This window comes from Charadrius vociferus, unplaced genomic scaffold (genome assembly GCF_000708025.1).
Source record: "Charadrius vociferus isolate BGI_N301 unplaced genomic scaffold, ASM70802v2 scaffold111, whole genome shotgun sequence".
NCBI classification, from domain to species: domain Eukaryota; kingdom Metazoa; phylum Chordata; class Aves; order Charadriiformes; family Charadriidae; genus Charadrius; species Charadrius vociferus.
In genome coordinates, this window is record NW_009647046.1 from 2,056,114 (window position 1) to 2,071,990 (window position 15,877).

The following is a 15,877-nucleotide window of genomic DNA, read 5'->3' on the forward strand; positions in this document are numbered from 1 at the left end:
TCAATCCAAATTAAAACTGATGCCGGGAATATAAGATTTGAATACAGCTTTGAATAACAGGAAGGGGGGGAAAAAAGAATCTATCTTGGGGAGTACGTGTAAGTGTTAAGCTCAGGACAGACTACAGTTTCTGCCTGTATCCAAGTTCCCGAGAAGAGAAGATTTTTAATAGATTGGGAATGGAACTTGGTCACAGCTTTATTAATTCATTTTCAGGACTGAGAGATGAAGTCTTTATCAAAAATGCCATAAGGAGAAAATGCTAAGTGACTGATGCAAGAGCTTTGGCCAAATAATTTTGCAAGAGGCAGCAGGTAACACAAGAAGAGCTGACTCAAGGAGGTCAAGCAGAACAACTTTTTGAAGGATTTGTCTGTGGTTTTGGACAATGGGTGGTATTAAGTGGCTTCTGAAAAAAGTATGTAGAGCAGGTGGTTGGGATGGTGGATCCTGGTGTGTACTTCTTTATGGGACTAAGAAGGAATGGGTGCAGTGTTTTGTTTGCATTTTGTGTCTGCTTGGGTTCGTTTAATCTGGTTGCTTTTTGGAAGCCTGAATAGCTGAGGCTAGGAGCATGTCAGAGGGGACAGAGCATGCTCAATTCTTTGGAGCCAAAACAGCAGCTAGGAAATCTGGACAAGACTGCCCAATTTTGCAGAGAGATAATGGTTTAGAAGGGTGGGGATAGTTGCTTCACAATAACATTCCTTTTGATCTCTTGATATTAAACAAACTAACTTTTGCAGCTGAAAACTGCAGCACCAGTTTATATGCTTAATTGGATGAAGGACTTTAATACAGCTGTAATTTTTATCACCACACTGTCATGCATGCTTCACCTGCCTTTCCTTTTTACTTTAAATAGTTGCAAATAGTGCTAGACAAGCCGAAAATGGTCTCACCATTCAGTTCTCCTATTAATTGGCAAATGAGAAAACGCTTCCATTTTCAGAATGTTGTATTTAGCTGACTACTTGCTTCGATTTGGTAGTTTAAGAGCATCTATATAAAACCTTCTTGTTAATTGCATAGGATACAACTATTGAGCCACACTTCTATTTTTCTGTATCAAACAGACAGCTGAGGGGGTTGAGCAACATTTGTTTGTGGCTTTATACACCTTTTCCTTTGGTAATCATGAACCAGTTGGGAAAACAGGCTTTTCTGGGGAAATGAAAACTTTAGTGCAGAATCTTGCAAAATTCTTGTTGAAACTGAGTAACCAGGTCAGGTAAAGCTTGACCTCTTGCTCACATTTGCAAAGCAAATCCTGAATAAATTTATTTTTGAGATTTGTGGTCCCATGGGTGTGCCTTCTATGCCAGCAACCAGTGCTTCAGTTTCACTTACACCTACAGAATGCTAAGCCTGATTCTTTCTGGGACCAGAAAATCCAAAATACCATCAGAAAGTGTGAGATTGAGAAAATTTCCCGACTTCTTGACAGAGTTACATTTTAAAGTTTGAGATTTCTAAACCAATATATCCCCCAAAACACTCAATTGAGAGTCTATGGTTCATTGTTCTAAAACCACACGTGGAAGTTAGTGGCAGTCATCTGCTTCTGTGTGGAAATATTGGTAGAGTTTGTTTACTCTTTGAAAGTTTGGACATAGACCTAAACTGGATTTTTTTCCTTGGTCTTCACAACCAAGGAAGAACTGCTTTCAGTAGACTTTGATTGGCACAGCAGCATCATTAAATCTTCTTCAGATTATTTCTGACAGCAGTATTGGATACTGGAAGGGCTTCCAAGTGCTGTAAGTTTTCTTAGAGTGAGTGTAACTGGAACCGCTGAAGACATACAATGCTGTTTAAACTGCTTTTTGGTTCCTACCACAGTCTCGTTCTCTCCTGACCTCTCAGAATAAGAATCAACTCGGATGTTTCCCAAGCATTTTATATTTAAAAGCTATCCGTATCATTTCTCATGCAGTGTTTGATTTAGGTGCTGTCTCACACAGAAACGTCTGACTCAACAAAGGGAAGATGATTCTTCTGACATAGTGAACTTTCAGTAAGAGTGAAGTCAATGATCAGGGTGTCTGCTAATATACTTTCTAGGCATTAGCATTACTTAGCTGCTTTAATAGTTACATTTTCAGCACTTCATTGCTGAATGAATTGAATTCGTATCTCTCCTACTCTTCATTTAACTCTGTTCTTTATTTTTTAATAGCTTACATCTACATAAGCCCTTGAGTAGCATTCAATTGTTGTATCAGTTTATAGAGAGCTTCTATTAAGTTTGGAGCAGCTTTTAGTCTTTGAATTCAGGCATGAAGTGGCTTTAATGAGTAAATTCTGGAAATGGATATATGCCTGGTGAATACTGACTACCTTTAGCAAAGTGATAAAGGAGGCCTCCCTGGTCCTCACACTAGCTTCCACCTAAAAGAAAGCCAAGTGTTTACCAGCATGTCTTGTAGAAGGGAATATATTAAACTTGCCAAAAGCTGTTGGAAGTGATGCTGCTGCATGCTTTATCTCATAATCAAAAAAATGCCTACAGGAGGGTGCCGTGTGCCCTAGAGCAGAAGTGTACTTCAAGCATGGTTTTCTCTCTGGTAATTGCAGAGACTGGAGAAACCAGGAGAAGGTTACTATTGAAATGATTTTTATGATAGGTCCTCTGGGTCTTGTAGGGTTCTGGTTTTATATATATATACATATATATACACACACTCTTAAATTTATAGATTTTTTTTTTTTCATTTGAGATGACTGATTTCTGTACTTTGCTTATAGGCAAAAAACACTTCCAGGCACCTTTTTAGCTGTTATGTTTAGTTCATGCTGTAAGCTAATTGTCTGGTGATCCCACGTAACACGTTTTCATCTGTCTATAAATTGGTGTACATTAGCGGTTTTTAAAGGTTTAGCAGGATTTTTCTGGGGCAGAACCATCTGCTCCCTACTCCACAGAACTGTAATTACAGGTTCGGGTTTAGATTAACAGAGTCTAATAGATATAATCCTGCAGAAGAATACAAAGACTTTTCACTCAGGACCATTACCTAAATGTCTTTCTAGCTGGGATTGAAATATTTAGTAATGAGATGAAAACCATTCAGAAAACCTTGTAACAGGAAACAATTTATGTTCAGACACTGGATATAAAATAACTTTAATCATGTTATAATGGACAGCATGACGCAGATAAGCAGCATTACTCTGTAGAAAGGCAGTAAGCATCTTACAAAATTTCTCTTCTGGCTCGTATTGAGAAGTCTTCTCTTTAAGTGAGATGATTATGGAACTCTACCCGTGGCAGACGACATGTGCAGCTAAGTAGTCATGTATGGATTTGTTAAAGTGGTTAAGGCATCAACAGTCTGTTTGTAGCTACAAAACTGGACTACAGATCCAGATCATAGCCCAAACCAATATGTTTGGGCAGGGGATTTTGGATCATCTATCTAAAACTGTATTTGAGTATGGTTGAGCATTCCAGCAAAAGGCTGGAATTATTATTAGCAAGAACATATGCCATTAACACTGATACTGCATGTAAAACGGACTTTCTAAATCGTGTGCTCATATAAAATATGCTCATGTCCCACTGCCATGTTCCTCATTTTTCCTAGTGTGAAATTAGAGGGATTAAGACTTCTGACTAAGACACCAGAGAAAGTAATGGTTGGCTTTGCTAGTGCAAACTAGTTTGAAAGCAAAGAGCTTCCACTGTTCTATTTGCTTGTTAGGGTAGAGAGTTTGATTTAATTATTTCCTCAAGACAAAGAACTAATATTGCTTTTAAGAGGGGAGGGGGACACAGAGTGTGTATTAGCTGCATATCCAAGAGGTAACAAAAATGTTCTGTTTGAGAGGGGAGAAAGAATCTGATGAAAGTAGGTGCGTTTGTGGAAGCTGAGGAAAAACATGTACTGCTTATCAGAGCAGAACTGCTGAGTTTGTTTCTCTATGGGCTAAACAAGACCTAGCCATTTAGAATTCCTCAGGGTTGTTTGTAAATTTGGGAAGTTATGAGTATTTTGTATGAAACTGGTTTTGTCTAAGACATTCCACACATGCCCTCAGCTTTGTTAGATTTGAGATGGAAAAGCTACAGTGCAGTTTAAATTCAAATAAATCTGGATGCATGTGTCTCACTTTAATCCTCATTCTCAACACAATGCTCAGAATTAGAGGAATTAAAGAAAAAAGTTTTGGGGTTTCTTTCCCCTGTCCTTTCTATAGATTAGCATTGTTCAAATGTTGGTGGAATTATGCAGTCCTCTAGTGAATTTAAAAGAAGCAAACAAAGCTTTGGGTTTATCCTCCACCTACATTCTAAGATTAAACTAGATTTCAAACATACGGAGACATCCAATATCTCATGGGGTCTTAACTGACACTTGTAGCAATGCAGCCTTCATGATAAAAGGTGGGGAGGTACAATGTGGGAAGCAGTGGAGCCAGAGGAAAGTACAAAAGTCCATAATCTCAGATGGCACAAATGAGCATTCACTGCAGAGGGGCTATGCTGCCTTATACTTACTGAGGTTTTTGTGCTTTAAAAAAAACTTTCTTTAAAATAAATATTCTCCACCGCATGTCAGGTTCAGTTCTTTGGGTCAAATAAGAATTACAAAACAAACTTCTTCCCATATTCTTTTGCTGCTGAGCTTGCCCAGCACCTTTAAATAACGAAAGAAACCAAACTTGAGCCAAATGAAATAGCGACAAATCAAGATTATGTTCTGCATTGTGGAAAAATAAAACCAGGATTTTGATTGTTTTCATTCTTTATATATTTACCTATGGTATGCATAGGTAGATGCAAATGGTGGGAAACACTTGGTTTGCACAGCTTTATCATTAGAATAATAATACTTAGTAACCTGTATGTCATTTTACAGTGACAGCTTAATTCTCTAATGTAAGCCTATTAAGATCTCGGGGTAACTTTTCAGGGTATCGTATAGGAAGGCAGCATACTGATGGGATTCACACAAACCAGAAAATTCACCAGGAAGCATGTTTTCTTGAACTATTCTTTCAAGAGCCAGGCCTCTAACCTTAGGGTACAGGGAAATATCCCATCCAACTTCATAGTTGTGAGCTCTCTTCTAAAATTAGTTTCAAAAAAAAAAAAAGAAAAAAGGGCACCAGTGCCTCACTTAGACTGAACAGCTAATACCCAAAACATACATATGCTTGGTGAGAGACCAAAATTAAAATTTTTTCTCTGCTTATTATCATACAAAGATCGATGTATTGCTCAGGAGGCAGTATCCTGCCCTAAAACGTCAGGTAATCACTGGCTAAGCCTCTGCCTCTCTAGTTTGATTTCACAAGATGAAACGAGTCAAGAATATTACTCTCTAGTATGGTTGTTGGAAGACTGTTGTTCAGAAGACCCCGTTGTTTGTCAGTCCCTGTTTCAATATTTTGCAGCAAGTGAAAAAACTTCTACAGGAGGTGTTGAGACTCCACTGAATATCCTGAAACTCAGTACTTAGACTACACTGGGAGAAGAGCTGGATTCACATCTTTACTTGGGATTGGGCAGGTTTGAACTTATGTCTTCTATACGAAGAAAGAAAACGTTCTATTTCGATATTATGTTTAAGGCGAGACACCTTATTTACTACGCTGCCTGTGAGGGGAAGATGTGGTCTGAGAATGTCAAAAATTGCGGAGAAGCGTGACACAATTTGCGCTCCTGCCAGAACTGTAGCAGCAAGATGAGAAGCTCTCAATTTGTGTCGTGCTGTGTGGCCCCTAGTAAAAGGAATGAGAATGGGGGACATAGGGACACACAGGATCAGTGAAAAAGCAAGTTGTAGTGGTACCTAACAAAACAGCTTGCCCCACTTGCAACGGCTCTGTTCTCTTTTTTTCTGAGTATACCTAAAAAGGGATGTTTGGGTTGCATTTTAAATGACATGACAAGACCCAGGCTGCACTGTAAACTGTTGCTAGCACAATGCTTTGTTGGTTGAAAACTGGCAAAGTGGTACGCAACTGAGAGCTGTGTTGGCAACAAAACCTTAATGCTTCTTCTTCTTACTTGGAAAAAAAATAAAAATAGACTAAAAGTTCCTATTACTTGTACTTCACTTGAAATGTGATAACAATCCCAAGGCTATAATTAAAGGCTGTGTTTAGGAAGGAATTTGATTATATATGCTGTACTTTCATTGGGTATTTTGTGGCTGTAACATACTGGCAGATACTTCAATATTATACTTAGGCTGAGTTAATTGAATGAAAAAAAAACGTATTTCTAAATGATTTTCTATAGTGGGGTCCCATATGTACTAACGGAAAAGGTTTGGAAATTCAGCTTAGCTCTCTCCTGAGTTTCCTCGTACTGCAATGACTTCAGTTACTCTGTATTAAAGTGCTTAGCAAAAAGGGATGCCCTGCTTCTGGTTGGCTCTGAGACAACTACTATAATAAATAAAATGAATGATAGTAAAAGAGCAAACAGTGAAGGTCTGGACTCCTGAGCCTGCTGTGCTAATCAGTTCATACTCCTTTCACAGTCATATCAGTGCTCCATGGGTGATGGACTTTGTAGGCATACTCAGCAATATATGCATCTTGTAAGTGGAAAACAAATGCACCTGTGATCAGGGTACTCTGAGATTGGTTTCCCTGACAATTTCTCTGGAAGTACTCTTGCTGAGAGCTGCTGTGGCATGGAGCATATTTACTTAGTTATGGCAGATGTGTGTACTATGGGTATGGGAGTGGGAATACAGTTGTGTGTGTGCAATCTGATTGGAGATTTCATCTAGTTATGATTCAGTCGTGCCACTTAATTACTACATTCTCAGGTCTTCTGTAATAAATGTGTTTTCTGAACCTACAGTCTCTAACGTGCTAGACTAAGAATTCTGTTATAATTGAAAAGCTATTTGGGAACACTCCAATCTTTTTTTGAAGTGAAAACCACAGAACAGCATACTAAGCAAGCAATTTATTCGAAGTCAGAGGGGCGGGTGACTCTGTTTCAGATTGTCAGTGTGGTTTCAGTAGGTTTGGGTCTCTTTGATTAGGATTGGGGTGGGAGGGGAGTTGATTGGGGTTTTTTCTTAATGGACTTCAGGTTGTGAGCTGTCTCATCTGAAATACTCAGTGTTCACACAGCAGTCGATTTGAAGTGCATAAGGTACATGACAGCTTTTCATACAGAATCCACATAATCTAAACAATAAGATACTTCAGAAAGTGTTGTGCATTGTGATCTGCTATTTTCTGCCTCTTCTGAAAGTCAAGAAAACACTGAAAAACAGTTTGCATGCCCTTGGGATATCATTTCACTGCTCTTGTCTAAAAACATTATCAAATCTGTAGTTTTGGGAAAGGCACTCTAGCATGTGAACCTGTTTTATCTTCTTTTCAGCTCTTGTACTTCTAAGCAAGACTCTATAAAATTAAGTACTGTTGTGGAAGTTGAAATTGAAAGGTTTCCCTTTACTAAACAATAAAATCTACGTAAGTACAATATAACCTGTAAAAATCATTCCTATACTGGAAAAAAAAAAACAAAAAACAAACCAACCCAAAATCCATATTTGGGGAAATTATGAATGTGAGTTTATATAAGTTGTGTCAAATGCATTACAGCTACAGTATATTTGATGACATGCATTAAATAGAATGTAATGATGTCTACATTTAATGAGAATAGGCACAAACAGAAATTTTTCCAAGCTTGCTTAGTGATTTGCATCCTAACAGGTAATGGTTGGATCTGTTTTCCTTGAGCTATTTGGACACTGTTACCGGATTCACTGCTTATTGCAAGTGGCTAGGAACTGGTGTTGGTTGTGACATAATTTTGTCTTGTGGCTTTTAGTCTTCTATGAAGTGTTAGGCTGTGCAGGAGTGTTTTGCAGCTGGCAGATTGAAGTCAGTGGGGTTTGAAGTAAATATTTTTATGGTTTGAGTGTCTTCATGTGACTGAGAAGCAGGAGTCTCACCTTTTCCCATCCAATGTCTCCATCCTGTCAAAAGCTGTTCTATGTATAAAGTAAGTAAATCAGCTGTGTGGAACAGAAGAGGAGATGTAGGGCGCAGTTGCAAAACACAGTCCTCACTGACACTGCAATTTAGGTGCTGTCCAAGTTGCCTCTAGGGACAGGATTGGTCTTGCACATTGGCACAGGGCCATGTGCTTTGAGGAAGGCTATTTAGGAAAAGGGTATGAATAGAAATTGTCTTGAGAACGGGACAAACGTGAAACACGCTGACTTTCATAGCTGCTGGGCCATAGTGGGAGAAAATCTGAAGCCTAATGATTATTACCTTCTCCTGAAACAAAGGTTCTGTTCACCAAGTTGTGCAGATGAGTACCTTGGTGATGACAATACTGGAGAAAAGGAGAACATCCCAGCCAGCACAATATTTTTTAGGAAGTCAAAGGCAGCTGCAGTATTTGAACCACAAATGTCGCATTGGGTCATTCTTCAAGCTAGGAGGAGAAATGCCTAGGGTTGGAGGATGCCCAGGCACTAAACACCAAGCAGCTTAATCACCACCAGGACACAGGTTGTGCTGCACTGTGCCTGTCTAGTGGAAAACACAAAGTGCCATACAAGCCTAGTTATCTGTGGAGTGGCAGCTGAGCAGGGGTGTTGAGGATCTAAATTGTGGGGTTATGTGTTTAAAGAAGTACTTAAATAGTTGGGTTCCTGTGGGAAGGTAGCTGATAGTGCATCAGAAACTTTGAAAATGTTTATATTACTGCCTTGAGAGCTCAGCATTTGACATAATTTTTCCTTCTAACTAAACTAGTTTTATATGTTAGGGAAGCAGAGAAATAAAGAATATGTGATCACCATTTTCTCCTTAAATTAACTCCTCTTGTATCCCCTTCTTTATAAAAAAAAATTAACAAAAGCTTAGTGTAATTTATTTTTATAAGTTATGATAATCATTATGTGACTCTTACATTCAGTTTGCCTAGTTTTCTATTCATACAGTGAAAAGACAGATTAAGTACTGGCACTAGAACTTCCAACTGGGCTCTGGAAGTACGGCTGTCCAGCTGGCTCTGACTCATTTCTACAAATAAAAATGCTGCAATCTGAAGTCTAACGAGCTGTGTGCCTGCTGCACATAAGACAGAGGGGGCTGTCCATCTTGCATTTTTTTGTACCTGCAGCCTGCCTATGCAGAGAAACAAATTTTCCTTTCTGGCAGCAACTGAGTTAATCAGACTAGATAAAGGACTGCAGCCATGTAAAACTGGAGAGACTTTCTAGAGTAATCCTGGGCCCACGTATTCTGCAATTCTGAGAATTCTAAATTCAACTAGAAAATAACTAGAATATTTAATACCTGGAGAGATGCAAGAAGTACAGGTTTAAAAAAATACATACCAGTATATACTCATTTGCAGGATACTTCTGATGAGTAAATAGTTAAAATGATGATTTATGTTAATTCATATTTGTGATTGCTGTTTCAAAAACTTACAATCTAATGCCATAAATGGGTCAACTTTTGTTATAAAAGAAATGGGAATGAACTACAGGCTTTTTGTTCAGTGGGAAGTTTTATGACTTGCAAAGAATCTATTTTCTTACACTTTCAAACAAAAGAAGGCATGTCAGGTTTCCTGCAAAAAGAAATTCATGTAAGGAAAGCTCTGAGCTCTTGGGTGACTTAAATTCTTTTGGTATTCATTAAAACCAAAACATGTCACCCTAATTTGATGTCTTATTAATTTTATAGAACTTCTAAAATTCATTTAATTTAGATATGTTGTTTTGGACTAAAATAAAAATGTTTTACTCTCAAAAATGTTAAAAAGGATGCTTTTAATGTTTCTGTGTTTCCAAAATGAAACTTCTTTGAAATAGCTTAAAAAGAAAGACTGATGAAAATGTTTTCCCTGTGAAAAACAAAGCTGGCAAATCTTTAAACCAGTTCTCTCTAGAAATAAGGTTGTAGTCTTAAACTGTTCAGCATGTCATTAGGGTCATACCTAAAACCACAGATGTTGTGGTTTAACCCCAGCCGGCAACTAGGACCACGTAGCTGCTCACTCACACCCACCCTTTCTCCCAGAAGGGTGGGGAGAAGAGGGAGGAAAGGAGGGGAAAGGGAAAAGGGAAAAAAACCCAAAACCCTCATGGGTTGAGATAAAAGACAGTTTAATAGAACAATAACAGAAAAGGAAGATAACAATAATAATAATAATGACATAAGTCACTCTCACTACCCGGTGAATTGGCACTGTCCTGAGCAGTGATGGCAGATCCCCCTCTCGGCCAACCCCCATTTATATACTGAGATGATGTCTATGGTACAGAATATTTGATTGGTTGTTCCATTGTTCTGTTTATATTCCTTCTCAGCTTCTAAGGAAAGCTGAAAAGAGTCCTTGAAAAGCATAAATATTGCCTAGCAAGAACTGAAATAATATGCATTGTTGACATTCCTTTCATGGCAATCACTAGAAAGAAAATTAACTCTTTCCTGGCTGAAACCAGAACAGGGAACATAAACATAACATGGAGGTCAGGGATTCAGACTCAATAAAACAGTTCTGCAGCACAACTAAAATGTGTAGTAGGCTTTGAAGAGTGTTTCATAACGTGTGAGAGTGCATTTTCAAGGCTTTTCATCATCAAAATAATTTTGTTTCTTTGCATATGAGCCCATCTACAGGCTAGCAAAATTCAGTTTGGGATTGATGGCAGGGCAATTTCCAGGAATGGGAGGTAAGCACCTCTATACTCTCTCTGCCTTGCCTACTCCCCTCCTTGTAACCCATGTAACTTCACTGACTGGGGAGGAAGTTTGTAGTAGGCTTTCATGCCAGTGGTAACGATATGAGTTGCTGGCTCAAGCCCATCCACAGCATGCATTCCACGTGACAGGCATCACAGAATCATTGGAATCAAGAAAGGAACCTATGGAGATCACCTAGTTCAACCACTCCTGGCTTAAGCAGGGTCAGGTAGAGCAGGTTGCCTAGGACCATGTTTGTGGTTTTGAGTATCTCTGAGAATGGAGACTCCACAATCTCTCTGGACAACTTGTTATAGAATCATAGAATGGTTTGGGTTGGGAGGGACCTTTAAAGGTCATCTAATCCAACCCTCATACAATAAGCAGGGACATCTTCAGCTAGACCAGGTTGCCCAGAGCCCCGTCCAATCTGACCTTGAATGTTGCCAGGGATGGGGCACTTACCACCTCTCTGAGCAACCTGTTCCAGTGTTTCACCACCATCACTGTAAAAAAAAAAAAAAAAAAAAAAAAAAAAAAAATTCTTTTTATTTAAAATCTACCCTCTTTTAGTTTAAAATTATTACCTCTTCTCCTGTCACTACAGGCCCTGCTAAAAAGTCTGTCCCCATTTTTCTTACAAGCCCCTTTTGAAGTACTGAAAAGCCACAATAAGGTCTCCCCGGAGCCTTCCCTTCTCCAGGCTGAACAATCCCAACTCTGTCAGCCTGTCCTTATGGGAGAGGTGTTCTATCCCTCTGATCAATTTTGTGGCCCCCTTTGGACCTGCTCCATGTCTGTCTTGTACTGAGAACACTCTCAGTGTTTAACCTCCCTCATGGTAAAAGAAGTGTTTTCCTGTTTTTCAGTTTGTGTCCATTGCCTCTTATCCTCCCACTGGGCACTGAGAAGATTCTGGATCCATCATCTTTGCACCGTCCTATCAGGTACTTATACACATTAATAAGATCCTCCCTAAGCGTTCAACAACACTCCAGCTGTGGCCTCACCAGTGCTGAGGAGAGATGAAGGGTCATGTTCCTTGACATGGCCTGAGTATTATAACAATATCAAAGGCTGTTTAAAGCTACATTGTGGAAGGGTTGATGACAGAAGCCCACACAGTTCTGATGAATGTCATATTCTTATAGCAGATACCCTTCCTCTCAAACAACAGATCTATCCAGTTGTGCTGATTTAAAAAACTAAAAAAAACTAAAAAAAATGCAATTTCTTCCTCCTTCCTTGGATTTGTGGCACACAGATTACTCTGAGGCTTGGCTGAAGGTGACAAAAGGGAAATAAATGTAACTCCAACTTTTACAACCAAGATCACAGTCCTCCTTCAGGAGACTCCCTGAGTAGCTTCCACCAGATGACAGGTAAATTCTGCCAAATGATGCCGGATACAGCCACCCTGTAAAACTGACTGTCACAAAAAATCCTTTGATATGCCTCAGGAACATTTACACCCAGGTCTGAGGACTGCAGTGCAGAAAAGTCAGCTATGATCCCAAAGGCAGTGCAGCTGCCTTAGCACACCAATGCAACCATGAAGCCTGCCACAGGCATGTCATCGTGCAATTCAGGAGGACCGACCAGTGATCTCCACTGAGGCATGGAGATAAAATTCTTTGTCAGTAAAGCAACAACTCTCCCTAAGAGGCAGTTTTCTTATTAGAGGAATTTATTATCTCGCTGAGGACAATTATTTTTAAACAGAATCAGCCTGAAAGTAATGATTCTGTTAGTCCCGTTAAAGTGTCTCTTACAAAGTTAATACTTGCAAGTTTAAAACAAACCACCCCACCCACCAGTTAATCCCATAGTCTGAATGCACAGTCAAAATGGGACTTTGAAGGCTATCAGCGCCTGCAGAGCCAATACCCTGACAGCAAATCTTCATTTAAACAGACTGTACCACCAATTATCACAGACCGCTCAAATACCAAGTTTAACATCAAATTTGTGCCCATACACTTTTAAGAGAGTTTAATGCCAGGTATTTCCCTTATTTTTTTAAATTTAATAGCAGAGATAAAATTAATTTGCAATGTTTGGCTTTAGAATTAAACTTATAATTTGAGCTCCTGCCTGCTCACCTGTACTTGCCCTTTTCTGTAGAAGCTAAAGCCTGGCTTGAACTAAACCGATTCTCAGATATATTTTTTAAATGCAAACAGCCTGAAATAAAAAGAGATTCATGGCTAAACATTTCCTAAAGGTTGTTCTGAAGCTGTTTGTAGGTACAGAATCCAAATCCAGTCTGAATGTTTTTAATATTGGTGGAATTTTTACACTTGAAGTGTGATTTGAAATGTAGTTTAGCCCACTGATGCATAGAACTAACTTCTGAGATTTTGGTCTGAACTACAGTTTCCAGTCTATAAATTCAAATTTTTCCAGCATCCAAGACTAAATTTTTGGTTTACTATGTGTGGCTTACTTTGCTTTAAGACTTCCCAAACTCGTATCTTTTCACCCCAAGTACCAGCTCATGTGACCTTATGCTTTGTGAGATGTCTATAATCCAGCCAGGGAATCAGACACAGCTGATTCACTCCTAATTGCCCTTGCCAAAATGTTCATTTGTAAGTGTGGGCAATTCACCCAAAAGCCTGTGACTAGGGCTGGGAGGGTTTGGCCAATCTCTTTGTTTCAGAACTTTTAACCAAATTCGTAAGTGTTCCCCAGTGAACCTAGGGGCAGTGTGGTTCTTCAGTAAAACACTTGGTGATGATATCGACAAATGCAAGATGCGAAGATAGCCTGAAATTACCTTAGGTGAGATTGGACAAAAACCAAAGTTAGTGTAGGATATTGAATAAACGACAGATCAGGAGCACAGTCGTGCTTCATGAGGGCACCTCTGCAACAGTGTCACATACACAACCATTATCTCCGGGCAAAGTGTTTCTGACTTCAAGGGCGATGACTGTAGTCGTCTCCTCTTCCCGTATGCTTGGATTTTTGTTTCTAGGTTGGTTTGTGGTGGTGTTTTTTTTTTCCTAGTGACTAAGCATCTAATTTGAATCAACTGTGGGAGAAGAGAAGATTGAAGGTAAAGTAGTGCTTTTTATTATTCAGGTTGTCGTTAATTGCTCTTTTCAGTTCACAACATTTAAATGAAATATTCACGCAATCGGGCCAGTTGTAATTCAATCAGAAACCCATCCAACTACCCTGAGGAATCCCATCAGGGCTCCTTACGCAGCAAGAAAGAATTTTAATTAGAAATTTGAAATAAGCTTTCCTCCAGTTTTGCCAGGAACAAAATGGGCTGGTGCTTAGTGCCTCCATATGGGGAATTAAAGCCTCAGCATTTAAAGAAACATCTAGAATTTAAGATTTTGATAAATGAGTCTATATTTGCGCTTTCTGGTAAGTCCTAGTGAGGAATCTGAATGTTTTGCAAGTGCGTTTCTAGGTGCAAAGTATACTACCACTTCTGCTCTATCTGTATTTTTAAAAGTTCTATCTTATACTAAAAAATGATGAATTATTTAGTTGCATACAAAGCTATATTTGAAGGTATGGCTAATAAAAAATAGGAAGTAGAGAGCAATTTGAATGAAAATCAATATTTAGGCATTTTAAATGGGTCACGTGGCATTAGCCCTGAGAGATATTTTGACCATAAGGTTTTTTTCTGGTGTGCTTTTGATGCGGGTCTTTTTTTCCCCCACTTCTCCGTGCATTGTAAGACTTGCTGGCACAAGTGCCTCAAACACACACTCACTTAAATGAAAGTCAAGAGAAAGGTTTTCTGTTAAAGCATGAGTTACAGTATTTAAGGCATTTGTCTTGTTTTCATGTTTTAGAAATAGGACTTTCTAGTTAGCTAGATAATTAATTGAGCTGTGTGTTCCATAAAACATGTTTTTTCTAACTAGAAGTATTCTCGTTTCACAAGGATTATGAAGCTTGGTTTTGCATGGAAACAAAATTAGCTAGAAAATGGTTAATTTATTGTCAGAGAAAATTAATGTATGTATATGGCAACTGCATCTATTAACAAAATAAATTTTCCTTGAGGGCCATCTCACTGATTTTACAACCAGTTTCACATTTGATTCAAGTTCTTTGGAGCATGATATCTTAGATATTTCATGGAAATGACTGCAAAATGTTTAGCAAGTTGTGCTTGAAAATCAGCATGTTTAGTTCTCCCTATTTCAAAAGACTTAAGATCATGTTTAAACTGTAGTTAAAGTATAACATTCTTTATAGCACTCTGAACTACAGCAGGTGTCCCAGTTCAATATGCAGAGCAGAAGATCAGGTTGTAATCACTATTACGCTCCAAAGGTTGGTTTTAATTAACAAGAGCAAAGTGATTTCAATGAAAAGGGGAAAGCTTATTTAAACAAAAGCTCTTAATCTAAAAAGAGTATAGACATTATAACCCCAAGGGGGTTCTTAAAAATTCTTAAGGAAATAATGAAGAGAAGAACAAAAGGTTGAGGGTTTAAGGAAATCTTCAACTGAAATTTAGCACTCGGTAGAAGAAAAGAAGTGACAGTCATGGAAGTTCTCTACCTGTTCTTCCCTTGGCCAGGACCTCCTTTGCTGTTTTGTCTCCTGTGCGTCTCTGTTTCCTGTAAGGGCTCTCTAGATTGTCTAAAATGGGAAGTCAGCTATCACAGACTGCCATCATGACAGTCAGTCCCCATCAATTATACTGGGGATTTAAGGAATAAAATAATCTTTACAAAAGATGTCTTACGGAATTAAATATTTAGCTAAAACAATGACAAGTCCCATCTAACTAAAACTAGTTTTAGTATTTTTTTCCTTAACCTTTTATCTGCCGTACGAAATGATAATACACAGAATCCTATAGTTAAAACACTATCTTCCATGGGAATTGGATCAATTTCCTCTCCGTCCTCAGACATCAATGGCTTTTCATTCCTAGAAAAGGGACAGATTCAATGTTTTGCATATATGAAGCTACAGGATATAACTACAGAAAAGGTAAACGTTATTGCCGCTTTTGGATCACTGCTTATCTTCAGATAATACGATGGGACAAGTACTTTCTTTATATGCAGAGAAAATGCCATTTAAAGTCTCTATCAACATACTAATTCTGGATCGGACATTAGTTGCAGTAGCAAAAACACTCTTTAGGCTGAATATGAAATCTTTTCTCTTGTCTAGTTAAGAAACCTTAATCATA